Here is a 21,680-nt window from a genome sequence, read left to right on the forward strand (position 1 = left end):
GGATTTTACTCTCTGGAGGTCGAACGAGGAACTGACTAGCTTTTGCGACAAGCCGCTGGTATACTTGTAACAGGTAATTAGTGTCCGTGCTAAAAGCACAGAAAGTGCATAACCTGCCTCGTAGAATTTCCTGTGTCGTGCAGTTGATTTTTTCAGCACTGTTGGTATGCACAGTGTTAGGTGCGAGGCATAGGTAACGGGATATCTTCTGCAGAAACGAGGATCAGGACAAGCTACATTCCTTTCTTAATCTCGAGGATGATCGTGAGTATTCAATTTGGAGATCGGTTGAATGAACTCCCAATTTGGTCCAAAATGGTACAAATGGTATAAGGGATTATCGCTGTTCAAACTCTCGTTTTGTTGGACTTTTTTATGATTTTTTTGTTCAACACGTTGACCAGTCTAAAATCCTAAAATTGTTTACGGGACCAAAAGCTTTCATTTTATGTAATTCTAAACTACACAACTTAAAAATGGTCGTAGTAGTTGCTTTTATGAACTCGTTAAAAACGAAGATTATTAAAATTTATTTTCTTTAGCATTTCAACTTGAGTATTCGTTGTTACAGTTCTACTGTTAAAAGTTCTGTGACCCATATATGGGGCACGTGGCAGTCAAAGTGTTGAAGACCACTCTTTTCCAAACAATATCGTCGATTGCGTTTACAAGGCAAAAAATAAATTCAATCTCATTTGAAATCAACCACTTTCGTTTTAACACGTTCACTGCCAATCTAAAATCTTAAAATTGTTTACATGACCAAAAACTTTCATTTTAGGCAATTGTAAACTACACAACTTAAAAATTGTCGTAGTAGTTACTTTTATAACCTCATTGAAATTTACGAAGACTATTAAAATTTATTTTTTGTAGCATTTCAACTTGAGTATTCATTGTTACAGTTCTACTGTTAAAAGTTCTGTGACCCATATATGGGGCACGCGACAGTCAAAGGGTTAAAGACCACTCTTTTCCAAACAATATCGTCGATTGCATTTACAAGACAAAAACTAAATTTCAATCTCATTTGAAATCAACGACTTTCGTTTTAACACGTTCACTGCCAGTCTAAAACCCTAAAATTGTTTACGGGACCAAAAACTTTCATTTTAGGCAATTGTAAACTACACAACTTAAAAATTGTCGTAGTAGTTACTTTTATAACCTCATTGAAATTTACGAAGACTATTAAAATTTATTTTTTGTAGCATTTCAACTTGAGAATTCGTTGTTATAGTTCTACTGTTAAAAGTTCTGTGACCCATATATGGGGCACGTGGCAGTCAAAGTGTTGAAGACCACTCTTTTCCAAACAATATCGTTGATTGCATTTACAAGGCAAAAAATAAATTCAATCTCATTTGAAATCAACCACTTTCGTTTTAACACGTTCACTGCCAATCTAAAATCTTAAAATTGTTTACATGACCAAAAACTTTCATTTTAGGCAATTGTAAACTACACAACTTAAAAATGGTCGTAGTAGTTACTTTTGTAACCTCGTTAAAATTTACGAAGACTATTAAAATTTATTTTCTTTAGCATTTCAACTTGAGAATTCGTTGTTATAGTTCTACTGTTAAAAGTTCTGTGACTCATATATGGGTCACGTGGCAGTCATAGTGTTAATGGTAGGTAGGTTGCTTTGTATCGAGGTTTTGCAGATATATTTATTCATCTTACAAGTATACACAGTATCTTTTTCATCCAAAAATATTAAAAATCGTGAGAGTTGTAATTTTTTCTTTGATCATCTTTCTACAAATAGCTTCTATCAAATATGGCGTTTGAGCATATACAGGTTGTTCGGCCACCTCTAGCAAAAATTTTAATGAGCGATAGTAGAGGCCAAAATAAGACGAAAATCAAGAATACTAATTTGTTGATGGAAGCTTCGTTAAAAAGTTATTAACAATTAAATTTAAAAATTTCAAATCGTTCTGGAAAAATTATTTTCGGTTGCGGGGGTCAACTACAATCATTTTTGGTGAGTACACATACCTCCGAAATCCTATCTACTTTCGAGAAAAAAAATCGAGTAGGTGGTGAAATTTTTCGGCGAAAAAAAATTTTTCAAATCGTTCTAAAAAAATTATTTTCGGTTGCGGGGATCAATTACAATCATTTTTTATCATTGCACATACCTCCGAAATTGTACGCGCTTTCGAGAAAAAAATTCCTTACTGAAAATCCAATTAGGTGCCTAAATTTTTCAACGGAGAAAAAAAATTGCAAATCGATGTGGAAAAATTATTTTCGGTTGCGGGGGTCAATTACAATCAGTTTTTGTCATTAGACATACCCACGAAATCCTGCCCACTTTCGAGAAAAAAAATAGAGAAGGTGTGAAATTATTCGAGAAAATTAAAAAATTGCAAATCGTTGTGGAAAAATTATTTTCGGTTGTAGGGTTCAATTACAGTCATTTTTGGTGGATAGACATACCCCCGAAATCTTGCGCATTTTCGAGAAAAAAATTCAGTAAGGGCGGCACTTTAAACGTTAATAACTTTTTAACGAAGCTTCCATCAACAAATTGGTATTCTCGATTTTCGTCTTATTTTGGCCTCTACTATCGCTCATTAAAATTTTTGCTAGAGGTGGCCGAACACCCTGGTATAAGGCTGGAAATAAACGAGGAACTTTTCCTGTTGCAACATCACATCTCTATGTGTTTCCTTGTTTTGCAATTAAAACGAGGAAGGTAGACAATATCGACATTTTTATGTCTGCCTTGGTAGTTTTTAATTCCAAGGCAAGGAAAAACGTAGAATCGAAGATTGAAGATAGAAAAGTCGCTCGTCTGTTTCCAGCCATAACTGATCTCCAAGAAAATGAAGAGAAAAAAAGTTAATTTTTCGAAAGTTTTACACTAGAATATACATTTAGACAGAGAAAAACCTTTTCTAAACAAGTAACACAGGCGTTTATGTTTACGAAAAAACGCTATCGAGCACTTTTTGTTCCCTGCAGTCTATTCCGGGGAGAATGTTTTTTCACGTTTATAAAATATAATATGTTACACCGTCCGCTGCACTACTTTCCGAGATATTTCCGTCGCCAGTTTGAAAAATGCTGTTTTAAGAAAAACAGCTTTAAAGTTTCAAGTTAGATTACCGAGAACATAAAATGGATCTCTTAAAATAGCCCCGCAGGTCTCGATTTTTCGAAATTTTACTTAAAACTTCACAAAACTTTCAGAAAATGTTAAAAATATCGATTTTTCCCCTCAATATGGTAGAAGCGTCCTTAAAAATAAAGTTTGGGATTTATTTTTGTAATTAATTACTAAAAGTTTAGATTTTTTCAGTCAATGTTTTATCGAAATTGTAACTATTTGTTCCGATATTTAAATGAACCGTTCGCATTGTTATCAAGATATTGTTGTACTTGTTAAAGGTACTAGCTATATGTATGTATATGCTCACACGATAGATTCTATTGCATTTTTATTTAAAACAATTTCAATTTTTTCGAGATTATTTTGCTTCTATTTTTCTTCTACTTCGAAAATTTTTCATTTTTCTCTATTATTAAATAGCTTTTTTGGATCATATCAGGCTATTTCATAAGAATTTCATTGCATATCATTTCAAGATATTGCTATAATCAATTTATAATATCCACTTAAAAATTGAGTTTTCTCTATTATTAAATAGCTTTTTTGTATCATATCGGGCTATTTCATAAGAATTTCATTGCATATCATTTCAAGATATTGCTATAGTCAATTTATAATATATAATTTTTAAATTACATTTAAAACTATAAAATAAATATTTCAATAAAAAAACTCAAAATTTATTTAATTAAATCTATAGATTATATTATATATTAGAAATCCAACAATTCCCTTTGTAAAATAAGGTACATTGCTAAATTACCAAATCAAGTGATATTGAACTAAATGATGTATTGTCGGATGACACGCATGAATCATGGTATTTTTCTCCTTGAGTCACATCGCTGAGTAAGACTGTGCAAAGTCAGTGTATACTTAGTTAATTAGTTTTGCCAGTTAGTTAGTTAGTTTGCAGTGAGTTAGTTAGTTTGCAGTGAGTTATATAGTTTGTTAGTTAGTTAGTTGGTTAGTTAGTTACTTACAAGGAACCATTGCGAATGGTCCGGCTTCGATTTTGATGAAATTTTGTACACTTATAAAGCAGCCAAAAATAATCGACACGTATTTTTTTTTAGCTGCGGTAACTCGAGTTTAAGGGGTGAAACCACTCCTTGAAGTTTTGGCTCGAAACGGCTATCTCGAAAACGGAAAGACATACAAAAAAATTGTTAATGGGCGAGGTTGATGGTTTCTTATGTACAATAACATGGTGTTAAAAAATTAAAAAAAATACAATTTGTTTATAACAAAAAAAAATTTATTAACTTAATTTTTCATTTTATTGAAATTTTCATAATGACAAAAAATGACGAGCATTTTATTCCAAATCCATTGGTATGCGATTTTTTAAAATTGCCTCCTACAGTTTTGCAGATTTTGATGATTTACATCTTGCGCGCACATCCATTATGGTAGTAGCCGTTATAACTTTGATTTTAATGAAGCACTGTAGGCTTGCACTACTTCTAGAGGACAAAATCGGGAAAAATACACGAATACCAATTTGTTGATGGAGGCTTCGTTAAAAAGTTATTAAAAAATTAAATTAAAAAATTTCAAATCCTCCAGGAAAAAATTATTTTCGGTTGCGGGGGCCAATTACAATCATTTTTGGTCAATACATATACCCACGAAATCCTGCGCACTTTCGAGAAAAAAATTCCTAATCGAAAATGTAATTTATGGCCAGAAGAATGTTGCCCGAAAATTTCATGCGGATCTTTAAAATGTTATAACTTCTGAACGGATTGAAGGATTTTAATTTTCAAAAATGCAAACGACGCGTATTTTAATCAAGAATATGTAGAAATCGCAAAAATATGCAAAAAGTTGATCTTTGACCCCGCAAAATGAGAAAAACCCCATAAAAATGGTCCAATCTTCAAACAGCCATAATTCCTACAATAGTGAATATATTTCAATGAAACTTTTTTCTGAAGTAGAGCTCATATGTACCTACAAAAAAGTATTGGCCAACTTTTTTGTAGGGCGTCAAACAAAATTATTAAAAATGAAAAACGAATTTTTATGAAAAATCGACAGGGCGTAGCCTAAATTTTTCAGCGAAAAAAAAAATTTCAAATCGTTCTAAAAAGATTATTTTCAGTTGCGGGAGTCAATTTCAATCATTTTTGGTCAATATATATACCCCCGAAATCCTACGCACTTTTGAGAAAAAAATTCGAGAATGTGTGAAATTTTTCAACAAAATTAAAAAATATCAAACCATTCTGAAAAAATTATTTTCGGTTGCAGGGGTCGATTACAATCATTTTTGGTCATTACACATTCCCCCGAAATCTTGGGCATTTCGGAGAAAAAAATTCAGTACGGGCGGAACTTTAAACGTTAATAATTTCTTAACGAAGCCTCCATCAACAAATTGGTATTCTTGTATTTTTCCCGATTTTGTCCTCTAGAAGTAGTGCAAGCCTACAGTGCTTCATTAAAATCAAAGTTAGGACAGCTACTACCATAATGGATGTGCGCGCAAGATGTAAATCATCAAAATCTGCAAAACTGTAGGAGGCAATTTTAAAAAATCGCATACCAATGGATTTGGAATAAAATGCTCGTCATTTTTTGTCATTATGAAAATTTCAATAAAATGAAAAATTAAGTTAATAAATTTTTTTTTGTTATAAACAAATTGTATTTTTTTAAATTTTTTAACACCATGTTATTGTACATAAGAAACCATCAACCTCGCCCAGTAACAATTTTTTTGTATCTCTTTCCGTTTTCGAGATAGCCGTTTCGAGCCAAAACTTCAAGGGGTGGTTTCACCCCTTAAACTCGAGTTACCGCAGCTAAAAAAAAATACGTGTCGATTATTTTTGGCTGCTTTATAAGTGTACAAAGTTTCATCAAAATCGAAGCCGGACCGTTCGCGATGGTTCCTTGTAAGAGGCGATGAGCCAGAATATACATTGATAAGGAGGTTGGTCATCCAACAGCTGAGTAAGACTGTGCAAAGTCAGTGTATAGTTAGTTAGTTAGTTTTGCCAGTTAGTTAGTTAGTTTGCAGTTAGTTAGTTAGTTTGCAGTGAGTTATATAGTTCGTTAGTTAGTTAGTTGGTTAGTTAGTTACTTAGTTAGATAGATAGTATATGAGCTAGTTAGTTAGTTTGCTGTTAGTTAGATAGTTAGTTTGTCAGTTAGATCGTTAGTTTGTCAGTCAGTTACTTAGTTAGTTAGTTAGTTAGTTAACTACTTAGTTATTCAGTCTGTTAGTTAGATTGTCAACACTAGATTGTATACACTAGGACACGGTATTACTCATCAACACTAGGACTCATCCATGTGCAACTAGAGTAGTCATCCTTCCCCTCTAACTACAAACCGATAAATAGGGACAAAACCCCCGGAAAAAGGCCCTTCTTGTGTCCAGTCGAAACTGTAAACCAGTCTACGCAACTAACTCGTGTTTTTCCTTGGACTCCAACAGTATCCTCTAAGATAAATTGTTGGAAATCTCCTCGAACTCTGAGGCATACAAAAATAAAATTGCGCAGGACGTATCGTGCTATCGACTTTTTTTATACCTGTTACGCGAGATTCCCCCTTAAATTAGACGGACGGAACGATTCCTTTAAAAATCATCAGGCTTGTTCGCGTGTCTCATTTTCTCTCCCTAAAACCCCAGACCTACTTCGTGATTCATCGTTCTCCGCGGGCTTCGTTCGTCGAAAGTCTGACGCCCTTCCCGGAGTTTACGACGGCCAATCTTCTGCTTGGAAAATCCACACCGGGAAAACCGGCTGCTTCCTCGTTTTTTCTCTTCTCGTCGGCGAGCAGGAGCGGAGAGATGGTCGGAAAAACCGGGCCAGAGCGCAACCACACTTGCCCCGATCCAGGGATCCCCCTTAACCTCAGGGAACGCCAGTGAAAACGATAGCTCACTCCCTTCTGCCATTCCGCCGAGATCGTTTCTTCCTTCTTTATCGTCCACTCTCCGCTCTCGCCCTTCCTCGGGCCCTTTCTACACTTTGTCTTCGCCTCGACAGTTACACCGACACCCACTCGTCCGAACCACCCAGCGTTCTCCCGCTACGATGATGGCGATTCCAGAACCAGCCCCCGGGCATCGAAAAATAAAGAACTTTCATCCGTTTCCCCCTCTGGTCAACAAACCGATGCCCAGCGTCGTCATTACGGGGGTAAAATTACACCGCGCTGGGAACCAGGGGGGCACGAAGACCGCGATCGAAACCGTGTCTTGTCTTTCGAATCGATTGGCCCCAAATCGACGATTAGGAGCCGGTATTAACACTTTTAGTGCCTATGCGAAGAATACCGAGCCAATTTGACGAGTTTGTTATGGTTGAAAACCAAACTGACATATGTCCTTTAGTGTTTCGAGTGGAGAGCCAGATGGCACTACTAGTCTTTTAAGGTTATTCAAGGTTACATTAGATAACGTTTTCAAGGTTATTTCAAGGTCATCTTGTCTTTTTTTATGGTAAATCCATAATATACGTTTAACCCAATTTGACGAATTTGTTATAGTTGGAGAAAAAGCTCATAAAAACCAAACTAAGAATGATATTTACAAAATTCAAAAAGCAGCATATTACGAAATAAAGAAAGAATAATGTAATGACAATTGCATTTCAATATTTATTGCAAATCATATAAATAACATAATTATAAATATGATAAAAAACATGGAACAAGTTTCTCTTCTACAAACAATATTTACACATAAGAATAAGAATTGTTTGATCACAGTTTCATGTAGGTCACGTAGCATAAAGTATAAGTATTTGATTTTCAACGATTTTTTAATAAATTATCAATTCAAAATATGATGAGGCTTTGTTAAAAAGTTATTAACGTTTAAAGTGGAGCCTGTTCTGAATTTTTTTCTCGAAAACGCGCAGGATTTCGAGGGTATGTCTATTCACCAAAAATTATTGTGATTGACTCCCACAACCGAAAATAATTTTTCCAGAACGATTAGAAATTTTTTTTTTTCCTCGAAAAATTTAGGCATCTTGGTCTGGGTTAGGTCTGGATTAGGTCTGGGTTAGGTCTGGGTTAGGTCTGGGTTAGGTCTGGGTCAGGTCTGGGTCAGGTCTGGGTAGGTTTGGGTCAGGTCTGGGTCAGGTCTGGGTCAGGTCTGGGTCAGGTCTGGGTCAGGTCTGGGTCAGGTCTGGGTCAGGTCTGGGTCAGGTCTGGGTCAGGTCTGGGTCAGGTCTGGGTCAGGTCTGGGTCAGGTCTGGGTCAGGTCTGGGTCAGGTCTGGGTCAGGTCTGGGTTAGGTCTGGGTTAGGTCTGGGTTAGGTCTGGGTTAGGTTTGAGTCAGGTCTGGGTCAGGTCTGGGTCAGGTCTGGGTTAGGTCTAGATTAGGTTTGGGTCAGGTCTAGGTTAGGTCTGGAAGAAAAATTAGATTTTCGGTAAGAAATTTTTTTCTCGAAAATGCGTAGGATTTCGGGGGTATGTGTAACGATAAAAAATGATGGCAATTGACCCCTGTAACTAAATATAATTTTTTTAGTGTGATTTTAAATATTTTAATTTCATCTGAAAAGTTCAGTACCTACTCGAATTTTTTTCTCGAAAGTGGGTTGGAAATCGTGGGTATGTGTAATGATAAAAAATGATTGCAATTGACCCCTGTAACTAAATATAATTTTTTTAGTGTGATTTTAAATATTTTAATTCCATCTGAAAAGTTCAGTACCTACACGAATTTTTTTCTCGAAAGTGGGTTGGAAATCGTGGGTATGTGTAATGATAAAAAATGATTGCAATTGACCCCTGTAACTAAATATAATTTTTTTAGTGTGATTTTAAATATTTTAATTTCATCTGAAAAGTTCAGTACCTACTCGAATTTTTTTCTCGAAAGTGGGTAGGATTTCGGGGGTATGTGTAATGATAAAAAATGATGGCAATTGACCCCTGTAACTAAATATAATTTTTTTAGTGTGATTTTAAATATTTTAATTTCATCTGAAAAGTTCAGTACCTACTCGAATTTTTTTCTCGAAAGTGGGTTGGAAATCGTGGGTATGTGTAATGATAAAAAATGATTGCAATTGACCCCTGTAACTAAATATAATTTTTTTAGTGTGATTTTAAATATTTTAATTTCATCTGAAAAGTTCAGTACCTACTCGAATTTTTTTCTCGAAAGTGGGTAGGATTTCGGGGGTATGTGTAATGATAAAAAATGATGGCAATTGACCCCTGTAACTAAATATAATTTTTTTAGTGTGATTTTAAATATTTTAATTCCATCTGAAAAGTTCAGTACCTACACGAATTTTTTTCTCGAAAGTGGGTTGGAAATCGTGGGTATGTGTAATGATAAAAAATGATTGCAATTGACCCCTGTAACTAAATATGATTTTTTAAGTGTGATTTTAAATATTTTAATTTCGTCTGAAAAGTTCAGTACCTACACGAATTTTTTTCTCGAAAGTGGGTTGGAATTCGTGGGTATGTGTAATGATAAAAAATGATTGCAATTGACCCCTGTAACTAAATATAATTTTTTTAGTGTGATTCTAAATATTTTAATTTCATCTGAAAAGTTCAGTACCTACTCGAATTTTTTTCTCGAAAGTGGGTTGGAATTCGTGGGTATGTGTATTTACCAAAAATGATTGTAATTGCCCCCTGCAATCGAAGATAATTTTTCCAGAACAGTTTGAAATTTTTTAATTTAATTGTTAATAACTTTTTAACGAGGCCTCAGTCAAGAAACTGATATTCTTCATTTTCGTCTTATTTTGGCCTCTAGAATCTCCTATTAAAATTTTTCCCAGGGTTGGCCGAACACCCTGTACAATATGACGACTCCAGAACACATACGTTTCCGCCACAAAGTAGTGTCGAGTTGTTGGTTCGTCTGGGCAAAGGGTTAAACCCAAAAATAATTTTTTAAATGCTTTTGCAATAAAATTAGACCCTTTATAATGTTTTACAAATTTTTTTTGTGACAGATCTTTCTCCTAATGCGAAGAATAAGGCACCATCGCACACGCAACGATATATCGTCGTTCGGCACTAAAAGGGTTAAGCGCCATCGGAATTCGATTCGAACATGTTTTACGTACGCGATGACTCGTGAGAGATAATAAAGCGATAAAGAACGTGCCCATAATGGCGCACAGTCGAACAATCGCATACCAAACGCGGTAAATAGTTTTGTTATAGATCTAAGATACCTACCTCTTTATCGATCTTTAAATACCTTACGAGGGACGTTATTTTCAACAACTTTTTTTTTTGTAATTTTGTATGTATTATATAATCCTTGCATTATTTTTCTTACTTTGTTTTCCTGTTATTTTCTCTGTTATATTCGTTATTCTGCAAAATGTCAGTATTTTTCTTATGTTATTTATATTATTATCATTGTTTAGTGCTTGGTGCAGTGACCTTTTCATTTGTAATCTGTCCATCAGTCTATCGTGGGCTGGACAGTCTTCTATTATGTGTTTTGTATTTATTATATAGAAAACTAGTTTATCGAGGAATTAGCACCGAAATCGCGACATCATTTGTTTTGCATTGAGACGGGGCATGTTTGGGCCCACTCTGTCTCTAACTACACGTGTGTAAAGACTAGAAATTGATTAGTCGAGTATTATTAGGTTGGGGGGAAAAGAAATCCATTATGCGTGAACTTCAAGACTTTATTTAACATGTTTCGGATTTTCCGATTTGGGTCAAATATGCGCCGTTTTGTTCTATAATTTATTGCCATTTTAAAGGTAGCTTTATAATGCCTCTCTCATAGAAATCTTGGTCCTTGTTGGCGAAAAACTCTAGTGACCGATTTTCACAATATTCTCTTGATGCCAATTTCTTATCACTCAGGTAGTTTTGCAATGCGAGAGAAAGATGGTAATCACTTGGTGCCAGGTCCGGACTATATGGTGGATGCATTAAAACTTCTCAACCAAGCTCCCGGAGTTTATGGCGAGTCACTACAGACGCGTGTGGCCTAGCGTTGTCCTGCTGGAACACAACACCTCTTCTGTTGGCCAATTCTGGCCGTTTCTGGTCAATCGCTAGCTTCAAACGGTCCAGTTGTTGACAGTAGAGATTCGAATTTAGTGTTGGGCCATATGGAAGGAACTCATAATAAATGATTCCTTTCCAGTCCCACCAAATGCATAGCAGAACCTTCCTGGCCGTTAGTCCTGGTTTGGCCACCGTTTGAGCTGCTTCACCGCGCTTTGACCACGATCGTTTTCGCACAATATTGTCGTATGTGACCCATTTCTCATCCCCAGTCACCATCCGTTTAAGAAATGGGTCGATTTCATTCCGTTTGACTAAGGCTTCGCAGATGGAAATTCAATCCATCATGTTTTTTGGTGTTAATCGGTGTACCACCCAAACATCGAGCTTCATTTTGAATCCAGCTTTGTGCAAATGGTTTAAAACTGTTTTATGGTCGATCTTTAGCTCCTGGGCGATGCTACAACTACTAACGTGTCAGTCAACTTCGATTATTTCTGTAATTTTATCGACATTTTCGACGACGGACCTGCCTGTGCGAGGTGCATCTTTAGCATCATAAATACCTGAACGGAATCGACGAAACCAAAATTGCACGTAATTAGCCGTTACAGTATAGGGACCATAAACACTAATTACAATTTCAGCCGCCTGGCTTGCATTTTCGCCTTTATCAACGAAAAACTATAAAATGTACCGAATTTCCTTTTTCTTCACTTCCATTTTTAACACCCTGTAACTCACAACTGAATAGACCAAATAAAAAAACAACAAAAGAAATTTTTTAGTGTGAAATGTCACCTTGCAAAGAGCATAAATCTAAAATTGTTTGATCGATACTTTACGAGATATCGATCACTAACAGACATCTACCGACAAAATAATGGATTTCTTTTTCCCCGACCTAATATTAGCCAAGTGTGTCGATATTGTATTCGAAATATGGACAATTATTTGTGGCATTGATCCCTGTGCACTAAACAATCAAACATGTTTAATTGAGATTGTTGTTTTACGTGTCGGGGCACTTTGGCGGTTCTTTATTCTCGAATAAATGGTTATGTGTTGTGTATGTCCTATCCTGAGTCTTGTTAGTATTGTTTTGTCTTTTTTGTTTCCCATTTTGCCCATTTTTTTTGTTGATTTTATTAGTTTTAGCTGTGTAGTTGTTGTGTTCCATTCTTCTTGCCATTTCTGGAGGGTTTTGTGTGGGTTTTGTAGGGTTTGTTTTGTGTGTCTATTAATTTCGTGTAGTCTTATTGGGTGTAGATTACTATCTGTATGATCCATACAAAAATAATCACTAGACTGCGGATCTTTATGCAAATTCACCCCTGGGAAACGTGTTTTCATACTAAATCGAATAAATGAGTTCCACTCTGCCTCGATAGTTCTTTCCACCTTTTCGTTTTTAAATTTGTTCACCGGTTGAATAGTTTCAAAGTGGTGGAAACAGTCGCTTGGAAGAATCCGCGTGGAAAGTTGAGCGGATGCGACATAATTCCAAAGAGTAATTCTCTGTTTCTTGTTCAGGTTCTTTTGCTACCTGTACTCTAGCATTATCAAGGCACAGTAAAACCTGTTTCCACTATACGAGGTTTAATCTTTTTTTGTACATATGTATTTAACCATCATGCGATAACATTTGTAGGTCAGGTAATAAGGTGTACTATTTTCTTGTTTCCAATAATTTCTATTACTCGTTCTTCGAATAGGAAACTAAACATAGCATCGCGAACTAACGTGACAGTACGAATTATTATTTTTACTTATTGTACATTCGATCAAAATTTGTTCATTTTGTTATGCAAAAATATATGTCAGAAGTAGTAAACAATTTATGACTGAAAATATATGAGGAATTATACCAAATTTTCCAATAAAACATCCAAATTATACCAATAGAATATTAAATGAACAGTAAATTATTTTCGACGTAGGTTTAATACATGGATTCTTCAGAGTGTAGAGATCAACGATTACAGTTAAGAAAACATCAAAACAAGTGTGAAATTATCTGGAATTTAATCCCGTACAAGTTGTATTATATATTAAGAAAATTGAAATTAGTTGCAATTGAATTTTCTGTTTTTAACTGCAATCGATTCTTCGACCGATCGAATAACTTACGAAAGTAAGAGGCAAAGAAGAAATGAATTAATATATTTCTAACGACGTAAATCAGTGCAACGGTTATCGAAAGGATTTGGAACACTTTGCACAGAATTCTACAGTTCTGCGTTTCACTTTGCTTACCATTAAGCCCTTGCAGCATCTGTCAGTGATCACCTCTGTTTCCGTTCGTCGAAACGGTGTCGATACGTTTCCGGAAACTATATCGAGTGGATAACGATCCATGGCTTATCGCTGGTGTTCGACTGAGTATTACGAGCACTTGCGAATTGCTGTGGATCAATGTGGTACAGTTGCTGCTGCAAGTATTTATCGATTTCTATACATCAAATACGTGTGAAACGTTCGAACGAGTGAAAATTGAAACATACGGTGGCTCACGAAAGTGTTCGAACGCGTGCAAGAAATAAATGAAACGAACGAGATATTTATGTTAGAGTTCAGGTTCGATGATAACATCTTAATAGCTGTTAGACACAAGTATCAGGATAATATGTGCAAAATTTCAACTCGATCCAACAGTGTATATAAGCCGTTTGTTTTGAAAGTGGCCTAAGTCCATTTAACTTCAAATCGAGATATTTAAGGGTTTGCGTTTCAATGAATTTAAAAATATACGTATACTAATGAGTCATACTGCTTAAGTGTATCTAAGGGTGTTAAATTTATAGTTCCTATTAAAATACTGGCAATTATTACTTAATATGCGTTTTCTTATCAAGAATGGAGTTAGGCCACTTTCAAAATTAACAACCAGATTCATTATAAAATTTGAAGGTGTCCAAGTCCATTCGACATAATTTAAGATGCTTCAAATTGAAAAAAAACAATACTGAATTTATTTTACATATCTTTAAAACACTTTGGAAACATAATTTATGCCATTCAAAACATTTTTTAACTACATAACGTACAAAATTACAAACATAAATTTATTACAAAACAATTTACTAGTCATCTACATTTTGTGGGTGTGAAAGGGATTTGAAGAAATCATGATGTTCCGGTGGTATATATCGTAATAGGTCAGTTATGTCCTTGAAATTTGCTGTTGTAATTTGTTTGATATTTTTATACAGTGGTGTCCATACAATATTTTCGAACTTTCTTGGTCTACCCCGACTTGGTAATAAATTCAGGACTTTAAAATTTTCATTCTCATTCATCGATGTCTTATAGAAAATTTTATACGGTTCATTTCTGACAAAACGCATCCAACATATTTTTAACCAGTTTATTGATTCTCCATCAGAATTCTTTACCCTTTTAAAAATTGCGTCTTCGAATAATTTTGTTGATACAAAATCTTCTTGTCTCGTTTCATTTACAATAAAATTATTACCTTTCCGACACTTTTTAATGATCTAGTAATAATCTCGGGGAACGAACGGTAAATTATTATTTTTTAATGACATTTCTACCACGCGAAAATCTCTATCATTTGGTAAAAACGAATGTCCTGATATTAAAAATTTGTGATCTATGATTTCCACATTATTTTCCAAAGTTTGGACAATTTTTAACCACGTTAAAGCTACTTTAATGTTTCTATTTTGCCCGGCGCACATGTCACTGTAAGCTATAATGTGTCTTTCATTTCTTAAATTTTTAACATGTTTTAGGATGCATGAAACAATTTCTTGAGCACCTCTGGATGCAATAGTTTCATCCCAAACGTGCATGTAAACATTAAATATCTTGATTTAAGTATAAATGGAGTCAGGCCACTTTCAAACTACACGGTTCAATTATTGAACTAACTCTGAAAACTTATGTGTCAAGAATGATCGTATTTGCTCGGAATATAAGCAACCTGAAATGCTTTACTGATAAATAACACGAAGTTGTACATGTAACCATGGTAACCGGAAAAAATTGAAAAATGGAGTTAGGCCACTTTCAAAATAAACGGCTCATATAGAAATTAAGAAGCATTTATTATACAAACGTACCGCATGAGGGTCACGAAAGTGTTTTAAATTTTGAATTTATTGAAGTAAACATTGTTTTGTTTAAAAATATGTAAACATTTGTAAGTTGATTCCGTCTCTAGGCATCGTATGGTAAATTCTATGTCGTTAGTTGTCGATTATCGTGTGTTCAGTGACAATGAATTTAAAGTGAACAGAAACGCAAATATGCGAAAGGGAAATTATAGTTTTTTATATTTGACCCATCACCGTATTGGTGCTTTCGAACAGAATATTTTCTAATCCTGACATTTTTTCTATCATACAAAATAATAATTTAAAGTGATCAAGTTAGGTAAAATACCCTGTATAGTTAAAAAATGTAATAATTTAATTCTACTCTGACGTAAGATAAATGCAACAAAATTCCGCAAGAATTCGTTAGGTATTTACGTTTAAAAAGTTTTAATTAAAATATGAGAACTATTTGAATGTTGAAAATACGAGGTTTGAGAAACACTGCCGTGAGCTGTATTAATTACACGACAAGAGAAGAATAATTTCCGTGGAAAGAAAATGTCAGACGTACGGTGGCTCGCGAAAGTGTTCGAACGCATGCAAGAAATAAATGAACCGAAAGAGATATTTATGTTAGAGTTCAGTTTCGAAGATAGCATCTTAATAGCTATTAGACACAAGTATCAGGATAATATGTGCAAAATTTCAACTCGATCCAACAGTGTATATTGAAATTAAGAAGCGTTTATTATAGAAACGTATTGCACGAGGGTCACGAAAGTGTTTGAACGCGAGGAATTCATTGAAGTAAACATTGTTTTGCTTCGAAATATGTAAACATTTGTAAGTTGATCCCGTCTCTAGGCATCGTATGGTAAATTCTATGTCGTTAGTTGTCGATTATCGTGTGTTCGGTGACAATGAATTCAAAGAGAACAGAAACGCAAATATGCGAAAGGGAAATTGTAGCGAGGATGCACAAAGATGGAAAATCGTATCGAGAAATAGCTAAGTGTGTAGGTAGAACTGTGCCCACTTATTATAAAAAAGTTAAAAATTGAAGGTACAGTGATAAACAAACAGCGTGCAGGCCGGCCGACCAAGTTAAGTGCAAGGGAACAGAAGATTGTTGTTCGCGAAATTAAAAAAGATCCGACTATTTCGGCAACAAGACTTGCTCGAATGGTTAGTGAGGATTTTGGAAAAATTGTTCACCCCGAATTATGCCGCGGAATACTACGGAAAAATAATTTTAATGGTGGAGTACCAAGGGAGAAGCCATTCATCGGTAAAGCGAATAAAGCTAAACGATTAAAGTTTGCAAAAGAATACGAAAGTAAAGATTGTAACTTTTGGAACGGAGTTATTTTCTCCGACGAAAGTAAATTTAACATATTTGGGTCGGATGGACAGCGATTTGTGTGGAGAAAACCGAATACGGAAATGAATATGAGAAATTTAACTGTGAAACACGGAGGAGGTTATGATTTGGGGGTGTATGGCAGCAAGCGGGGTAGGAAATCTTGTATTTATAGACGGTATTCTAGACAAGGCCAAATATTTACATATTTTAAAAGAAAGTGCTGTCAAATTAGGCTTGTTAGAAAATTTTTACTTTCAGCAAGATAGCGACCCTAAGCACAAAGCCAAGATTGTGCAAGATTATTATATAATACACCAGCTCAAAGTCCAGACATGAACCCCATCGAGCATTTGTGAGCCAAAATCGGTAGAAGATTAAAAAACCACAATATTTCATCAAAGGATGGATTAAAACAAAAAATATTACAAATATGGAATTCCATTGAACTCACAGTGACGGAGAACTTGGTGCACAGCATGGGACGACGTCTAAGTGAAGTAATTAAGGCAAAAGGAGGTCCAACCAAATACGAACGTAGTGAAAAATGTAAATTATTTCTTCCGTTTGAACACTTTCGTGACCCTCATGCAGTACGTTTGTATAATAAATGCATTATTCTTCTTAATTTCAATATACACTGTTGGATCGAGTTGAAATTTTGCACATATTATCCTGATACTTGTGTCTAATAGCTATTAAGATGTTATCATCGAAACTGAACTCTAACATAAATATCTCTTTCGTTTCATTTATTTCTTTCGTGAGCCACTGTATGTCTGACGTTTGAGGAACGAGTTTCCAAAGCGTAACAAAATAAACCAAACGCCGAAAACTATGGGTAGTCGATTCAAGGTTTATCGAAGACTATCCGTGAGGTTTACACGGCTTTAGCTTGTCCTGGCCCAATAAGATAATCGTAATTCTTGGTTTAACGCTCATCCAAGGAGCAGCGTTTACCAGGCACACTCGAGAGCCTGCATAAAGGTAGTGTTCGGATCGATGCAGATTGCTTTAGAAACGGCTCGAAGGAACGTCTCGTCTCTATTGACGCATTGCTGACTGCTCTTATCTACGAAGCCGTCTACAGGTGAAGAAGGAAAGCACTCATCGATTAGAGGATGAAGCCACGATTTCACGAAATTTCCTTGCATTTTACTTGTCGGGGTACTCGTTCACGTTTCTCGATCCAGCCCTTTTGGATTCTTTCTTCCTTCTTTGCAGCTTTCTCGCGACAATTAACACTAAATCTATCCCGACTGGTTAAATGATAGTTTCTAAAATTTCTTCATTCAATGTTCTTTTAGGGTCGTTTAACTTGACGATTTTTCTTATAATATACATGCAATGAATTTGTTAATATTTACTTCTGAGGAAAATATGTAGTCTGTCTTGCCTACCACGATTTATATTTTTTTTTTTTTACTATCGATTTGAAACAAAAATCGTTATATCTCCGGAACTAATAAAGCTATCCACTTGAAACGAGTTTCATTTTAAAGGGCTCTTCATCCTCTACACGAAGAATACAACTATAGTAGACTGAATGCATCCAACAGTGACGTCGATACTAAAAACAGTTGACGAATAAAGTGTACAAATTTTATATACTTTATTCTTTATTAATAAATTGTATTACTACATTACCCATTGCTGTATGTATTAAAAATCAAAAAACGAATTTATAAGAAAAATTGACAGGGGTAGGTGTACAAATATTTAGAAAAAATTTTAAATCATTGTGAAAAAATTATTTTTGGATGCTAGGGTCAATTACAATCATTTTTGGTCAATAGACATACCTTCGAATTCCTAACCATTTTCGAGAAAAAAATTCCTTACCGAAAATATAATTTCAAGCTAGAAATGTCACTCTAAAATTGTATGCGTATCTTTAAAACGTTATAACTTTTGAACGGATTGAAGGATTTCAAAATTTCAAAATGCAAACAACGCGTATTTTAGCGAAGAATATATAGAAATTCTAACAATATTGAAAAAGTTGTTCCTTGGCCCCGTAAAATGAAAAAAACCCCATAAAAATGGTCAAATTTTCAAACAGCCATAACTTCTACAATAGCAAATATATTTTAATGAAACTTTTTTCTGATATAGAGCTCATGGACACCTACAAAAAAGTATTAGACAACTTTTCTATAGGGCGTCAAACAAAATTATTAAAAATCGAGAACGAATTCTTAAGAAAAATCGACAGGGGGTAATTTCAACGAAATCAAAAAATTTCAAATCATTTGGAAAAAATTATTTTTGGATGCTGGGGTCAATTACAATCATTTTTGGTCAATAGACATACCCCCGAAATCCTACCCATTTTCTAGAAAAAAATTCGAGAAGGTGCAGAAATTTTTCGATTAAAGTAAAATATTTTAAATCATTCTGAAAAAATTATGTATGGATGCTGGGGTCAATTACAATCATTCTTGGTCAATAGACATACCCTCGAATTCCTAACCATTTTCGAGAAATAAAATTCCTTACCGAAAATATAATTTCAAGCTAGAAATGTCACTTTAAAATTTTATGCATATCTTTAAAATGTCATAACTTTTGAACGGATTGAAGGATTTCAAAGTTTCAAAATGCAAACAACGCGTATTTTAGCGAAGAATATATAGAAATTCTAACAATATTGAAAAAGTTGTTCCTTGGCCCCGTAAAATGAAAAAAACCCCATAAAAATGGTCAAATTTTCAAACAGCCATAACTTCTACAATAGCGAATATATTTTAATGAAACTTTTTTCTGAGGTAGAGCTCATGGATACCTACAAAAAAGTATTAGACAACTTTTCTATAGGGCGTCAAACAAAATTATTAAAAATCGAGAACGAATTCATAAGAAAAATCGACAGGGGGTAATTTCAACGAAATTAAAAAATTTCAAATCATTTGGAAAAAATTATTTTCGATTGCAGGGATTAATTACTATCATTTTTGGTCAATAGACATACCCTCGAAATCCTACCCACTTTCTAGAAAAAAATTCGAGAAGGTGCAGAAATTTTTCGATTAAAGTAAAATATTTTAAATCATTCTGAAAAAATTATGTATGGATGCTGGGGTCAATTACAATCATTCTTGGTCAATAGACATACCCTCGAATTCCTAACCATTTTCGAGAAATAAAATTCCTTACCGAAAATATAATTTCAAGCTAGAAATGTCACTTTAAAATTTTATGCATATCTTTAAAATGTCATAACTTCTGAAACGATTGAAGGATTTCAAAGTTTCAAAATGCAAACAACGCGTATTTTAGCGAAGAATATATAGAAATTCTAACAATATTGAAAAAGTTGTTCCTTGGCCCCGTAAAATGAAAAAAACCCCATAAAAATGGTCAAACTTTCAAACAGCCATAACTTCTACAATAGCGAATATATTTTAATGAAACTTTTTTCTGATATAGAGCTCATGGACACCTACAAAAAAGTATTAGACAACTTTTCTATAGGGCGTCAAACAAAATTATTAAAAATCGAGAACGAATTCTTAAGAAAAATCGACAGGGGGTAATTTCAACGAAATTAAAAAATTTCAAATCATTTGGAAAAAATTATTTTTGGATGCTGGGGTCAATTACAATCATTTTTGGTCAATAGACATACCCCCGAAATCCTACCCATTTTCTAGAAAAAAATTCGAGAATGTGCAGAAATTTTTCGAAGAAATTAAAAAATGTTGAATCATTCTGAAAAAATTATTTATGGATACAGGAGTCGATTACAATCATTCTTGGTCAATAGACATACCCTCGAATTCCTAACCATTTTCGAGAAATAAAATTCCTTACCGAAAATATAATTTCAAGCTAGAAATGTCACTTTAAAATTTTATGCATATCTTTAAAATGTCATAACTTTTGAACGGATTGAAGGATTTCAAAATTTCAAAATGCAAACAACGCGTATTTTAGCGAAGAATATATAGAAATTCTAACAATATTGAAAAAGTTGTTCCTTGGCCCCGTAAAATGAAAAAACCCCATAAAATTGGTCAAATTTTCAAACAGCCATAACTTCTACAATAGCGAATATATTTTAATGAAACTTTTTTCTGATATAGAGCTCATGGACACCTACAAAAAAGTATTAGACAACTTTTCTATAGGGCGTCAAACAAAATTATTAAAAATCGAGAACGAATTCTTAAGAAAAATCGACAGGGGGTAATTTCAACGAAATCAAAAAATTTCAAATCATTTGGAAAAAATTATTTTTGGATGCTGGGGTCAATTACAATCATTTTTGGTCAATAGACATACCCCCGAAATCCTACCCATTTTCTAGAAAAAAATTCGAGAATGTGCAGAAATTTTTCGAAGAAATTAAAAAATGTTGAATCATTCTGAAAAAATTATTTATGGATACAGGAGTCGATTACAATCATTCTTGGTCAATAGACATACCCTCGAATTCCTAACCATTTTCGAGAAATAAAATTCCTTACCGAAAATATAATTTCAGGCTAGAAATGTCACTCTAAAAATTGATGCGTATCATTAAAACGGTCATAACTTTTGAACGGATTGAAGGATTTCAAAGTTTCAAAATACAAACAACGCGTATTTTAGCGAAGAATATGTAGAAATTCTAACAATATTGAAAAAGTTGTCCCTTGGCCCCGTAAAATGAAAAAACCCCATAAAAATGGTCAAATTTTCAAACAGCCATAACTTCTACAATAGCAAATATATTTTAATGAAACTTTTTTCTGATATAGAGCTCATGGACACCTACAAAAAAGTATTAGACAACTTTTCTATAGGGCGTCAAACAAAATTATTAAAAATCGAGAACGAATTCTTAAGAAAAATCGACAGGGGGTAATTTCAATGAAATTAAAAAATTTCAAATCATTTGGGAAAAATTATTTTCGATTGCAGGGATTAATTACTATCATTTTTGGTCAATAGATATACCCTCGAAATCCTACCCACTTTCTAGAAAAAAATTCGAGAATGTGCAGAAATTTTTCGAAGAAATTAAAAAATGTTGAATCATTCTGAAAAAATTATTTTTGGATACTGGAGTCGATTACAATCATTCTTGGTCAATAGACATACCCTCGAATTCCTACCCACTTTCTAGAAAAAAATTCGAGAAGATGCAGACATTTTTCGAAGAAATTAAAAAA

Source organism: Colletes gigas, unplaced genomic scaffold, assembly GCF_013123115.1.
Source record: "Colletes gigas isolate AHSC1104 unplaced genomic scaffold, ASM1312311v1 Colletes_gigas_Sc00054, whole genome shotgun sequence".
In the NCBI taxonomy this organism is placed as follows: Eukaryota; Metazoa; Arthropoda; class Insecta; order Hymenoptera; family Colletidae; genus Colletes; species Colletes gigas.